Source organism: Triticum aestivum, chromosome 3A (assembly GCF_018294505.1).
Source record: "Triticum aestivum cultivar Chinese Spring chromosome 3A, IWGSC CS RefSeq v2.1, whole genome shotgun sequence".
Taxonomy (NCBI): Eukaryota; Viridiplantae; Streptophyta; class Magnoliopsida; order Poales; family Poaceae; genus Triticum; species Triticum aestivum.
In genome coordinates, this window is record NC_057800.1 from 662,285,814 (window position 1) to 662,290,936 (window position 5,123).

General features: G+C 42.0%; 1 pseudogene; it reads left to right on the forward strand.

The window, feature by feature from the left end:
• LOC123057110 (protein FAR1-RELATED SEQUENCE 5-like) overlaps positions 1-2,380 on the forward strand; it is a 4,132-nt pseudogene extending 1,752 nt beyond the window's left edge.
• Positions 2,381-5,123: the final 2,743 nt, after the last annotated feature.

The following is a 5,123-nucleotide window of genomic DNA, read 5'->3' on the forward strand; positions in this document are numbered from 1 at the left end:
GGGTATTAGAATACATGGAGAAAAAGGTCTCAGAAGATGTCAACTTCTTCTATTCAATTCAAGTGGATGAGGATGAGATGATAACTAATATTTTTTGGGCCGACTCCAAAATGGTTTCAGACTATGCAATGTTCGGCGATGTTATATGCTTTGACACCACATATAGAAAACTAGATGATGGACGTCCATTTGGTTTGATTGTCTGGGCGAATAATCATAAGAAAACTATTGTCTTTGGTGTTGCACTTCTATATGATGAAACCGCTGCTAGTTTTGCTTGGCTTTTCAGAACTTTCCTAAAAGTTATGTCAGGAAAACATCCATGTACAATTCTCACCGATGAAGATGCGGCAATGGCGAAGGCAATTCGTGAAGTCTTTCCTCATTCTCACCATAGACTTTGTGTGTGGCATATGAATCAAAATGCTTGCAAGCACCTCGCCGGAGTTGTTGACGAATATAAGAAGTTCAATGTTGATTTTCAGCACTGTATATATGATATAGAAGAGGAGGATGAATTTTTAGGTGCATGGGATAAAATGATTGACAAGTATGGACTGCGTCATGAATGACTGCAAAGGCTATTTGAGAAAAAGGAACACTGGGCACTAGTGTATGGTAAAAATACGTTCTCTGCCCACATGAGCACTACCCAAAGAAGTGAAAGCATGAACAATGAACTGAAGAGATACATTAGTATTAAATATGACATGCTTACTTTCTTTGAGCATTTTGAATGTCTAGTTTCGGATAAAAGATGTGAAGAGGTGAAGTATGACTTTAAAGCAACACAGACTACTCCCAAGTTGAAGGCTGAATCTAGCTATATGTTCAAACAAGCTGCAACTACATATACTCCAGCAATATTCAAGATGGTTCAAGATCAAGTGCTTCGGACTCTGAACTATGACACAATGCTTTGTGATGAAAGTGACACAAAGGTGAAGATTTATGTAGCAAAATTTCATGGCACACAACGAGAACATGTTGTTAGATTCATTCCAAAAGAAGAAAAGATTAGCTGCAGTTGCAAAAGGTTTGAGTTTGCTGGAATTCTTTGCTCTCATTGCTTAAAGGTACTTGATATTAACAATATCAAGCATATCCCTGGGGAATATATCTTGAAAAGATGGACAATTGATGCCAAAGTTCTAGATATAACAAGAAAATGCAACCCGCATGATAAGCTAAAAGCAAGAATGTCTAACCGCTACAAGGAACTATGTAGAATATTTGTGAAAATAGCTGCTCGTGCCGCTGAGTCCGAAGAATCATACTATAAGGCTGCTAAGTGTGCAGAGCAATTAGCACAAGATGTGGAGAAATGCTTGAAGATTAGAGCTGATCCAGAATTGGTTATCGCCGATCCACATTTAGTTCGCGCTGATCCAGATTTGGTTCGCGATGATCCAGATTTGGTTAGTGCTAATCCAGATTTGGGTAACTCCAGTACTAAAGAAGGTACAAACTATACTAACAATAATTACCTACACTATTGTTGAACAACGACTGATATTTGGCATTATACCGGCAGGAATGAACATCGCCTCTAGTAGAATTTCAAAACACGGTGAGGGGCTTGCAAAACCAAAAGGTATGAAGGTCAAGGAGAAGACTGTGAAAGGATCAAAAAGACCCGTTGGTGGATTTGAGAAAGCAACTTCAAAGAAGAAAAAGAACACAAATGATATTGTGCATCTAGAGCCTCGTGGCCCCTCAACGGTATAATATTTAGTCACTTGATTCGTATAAATTATTCAATGTGTTGACCTTTCTCTATCATTTTCGATATGGTCCTTTGAAGAAAGCAACTTTAAAGAAGAAAAAGAACACAAATGATATTATACAACTACAGCCTCATGACCCGCCGACAGTAATAATACAATATTGCTTGTTTCTTATAAAACCTCAACTGTACTGACCTTTCTCTATCATTTTCTATAGGGTACTATGAAATTTTTCACAAATCAAATGGCTGCATATCAATTACATTATAATGCTATGCTAAGTGCTTCAATGCAACCATCAATTGGTAATGCCATCCCTATGCCACCACAGACCCAACAACTGTTGGCTGGATTCCAACCATACAATACAACAATGGTAGAAGCAGTGCACACTTTCATTTTTTCCTATTTTTTAAACTTTGTGCAACTGAACTTTGCTTTCTCTACAGGGTCATCCGACAAATAACATGTACACCTCGCTGCAGGGTACCATTGGGGCCTCTAACTCTGGTTTGATGATAGGAGAAAATCAAGACTTCCTCCATCAACGGAATCCAACATCTATCCTAAATGCTTCAATGCTGCAATCAAGTGGTCATACCATGCCAATGCCGCCGCAGATCCAAGAACACGGCAATACTCCAGTGGTATAAGCAGTCCACACTTTCATTTCAAGTATAGTTTCAGAACTTCAATGAAACTAAACTTCTCTAATTTTGTGCACAGGGTCATCCAACAAATCACATGTATACATATTTACAACAGCAACATTCCACGCTGAATTCCTCACTGCAAGGGAGCATTGGGACCTCTGACTCTAGTTTGATGACAAGGCAAAATCAATTCTTTCTCAATCAACCGAAGCTAACCTAATCTATTCTGTAAAAGGAATAGTTTTATCGAATGTGTGTTAGACTTCCAAGCTACAACTGATTTTTATTTGAACTTGTATGAACCAGTTTTTTTCTTTTTGAATGCTACTCCATCTCCCCAGTCAAATATAATCGTTCATAGAATTATCTATGCACAATGTCCACAGGCATCATGCGCATCTGACCTGTCAGCTATCCTTCAGTTTACGTATGATGATAGGGATGGCAGGAATCAATTTTAATTCTATTGACAAAAGTGCAAACATAACCATCTATCCAAATGTCAAACCTAGAGGCATAGAGCAAGCAGAGAACAGATCAATTGGTCCAAGACTCTGAGTTTAGTAGCGAGCATTGTGAGCACTAGATTGACAATTGCATGAAAATAATTTTATTTAAACAGAATGGATTTGCTCTCAGCTTTATCCCAATTCAATTTGCATTAGATGGGAGCAACACAAGAAGAAAACGAGATTTACCTGTGTCCTGTGTAGGTGATGTTGAGTACACGAACTGCAGCCCGACGACTTTCTTGAGGACGGAATTGATGACCCGAGCTGGAGCAAAAGATTGCAGTCCCTCTCCCCCCTCCAAGCATCCCCGTCCTGTTGGGGAACGTAGTAATTTCAAAAAATTTCCTACGCACACGCAAGATCATGGTGATGCATAGCAACGAGAGGGGAGAGTGTTGTCCACGTACCCTCGTAGACCGAAAGCAGAAGCGTTAGCACAACGCGGTTGATGTAGTCGTACGTCTTCACGATCCGACCGATCAAGTACCAAACGCACGACACCTCCGAGTTCAGCACACGTTCAACCCGATGACGTCCCTCAAACTCTGATCCAGCCGAGTGTTGAGGGAGAGTTTCATCAGCACGACGGCGTGGTGACGATGTTGATGTTCTACCGATGCAGGGCTTCGCCTAAGCACCGCTACAGTATTATCGAGGTGGACTATGGTGGAGGGGGGCACCGCACACGGCTAAAAGATCAACTTGATCAATTGTTGTGTCTATGGGGTGCCCCCTGCCCCCGTATATAAAGGAGCAAGGGGGGGGGGGTGCGGCCGGCCATAGGAGGAGGCGCGCCGGAGGAGTCCTACTCCCACCGGGAGTAGGACTCCCCTCCTTTTTCCTAGTTGGATTAGGACTTGGGGGGAAGGAGGAGAGAGGGGAAAGGAAAGGGGGGACGGGGCGCCGCCCCCCTCCTTATCCAATTTGGACTTGGGGGGAGGGGCGCGCGGCTGCCCCTTGGCCGCCTCTCCTCTTCCTCCACTTGGGACCATAAGCCCAATAGCCTCCGCGGGGTTCCGGTAACCCCTCCGGTACTCCGGTAAAATCACTATTTCACCCGGAACACTTCCGATATCCAAACATAGCCTTCCAATATATCAATCTTCATGTCTCGACCATTTTGAGACTCCTCGTCATGTCCGTGATCACATCCGGGACTCCGAACAACCTTCAGTACATCAAAGCACATAAACTCATAATAAAACTGTCATCGTAACGTTAAGCGTGCGGACCCTACGGGTTCGAGAACTATGTAGACATGAACGAGACACGTCTCCAGTCAATAACCAATAGCGGAACCTGGATGCTCATATTGGCTCCTACATATTCTACGAAGATCTTTATTGGTCAGACCGCATAACAACATACGTTGTTCCCTTTGTCATCGGTATGTTACTTGCCCGAGATTCGATCGTCGGTATCTCAATACCTAGTTCAATCTTGTTACCGGCAAGTCTCTTTACTCGTTTTGTAATACATCATCCCGCAACTAACTCATTGGTTGCAATGCTTGCAAGGCTTAAGTGATGTGCATTACCGAGAGGGCCCATAGATACCTCTCCGACAATCGGAGTGACAAATCCTAATCTCGAAATACGCCAACCCAACAAGTACCTTCGGAGACACCTATAGAGCACCTTTATAATCACCCAGTTACGTTGTGACGTTTGGTAGCACACAAAGTGTTCCTCCGGTAAACGGGAGTTGCATAATCTCACAGTCATAGGAACATGTATAAGTCATGAAGAAAGCAATAGCAACATACTAAACGATCGAGTGCTAAGCTAACAGAATGGGTCATGTCAATCATATCATTCTCCTAATGATATGATCCCGTTAATCAAATGACAACTCATGTCTATGGTTAGGAAACATAACCATCTTCGATTAACGAGCTAGTCAAGTAGAGGCATACTAGTGACACTCTGTTTGTCTATATATTCACACATGTATTATGTTTTCGGTTAATACAATTCTAGCATGAATAATAAACATTTATCATGAAATAAGGAAATAAATAATAACTTTATTATTTCCTCTAGGGCATATTTCCTTCCGTCTCCCACTTTCACTAGAGTCTATAATCTAGATTACACAGTAATGATTCTAACACCCATGGAGCCTTGGTGCTGATCATGTTTTGCTCGTGGAAGAGGCTTAGTCAACGGGTCTGCAACATTCAGATCCATATGTATCTTGCAAATCTCTATGTCTCCAACCTGGACTAGATC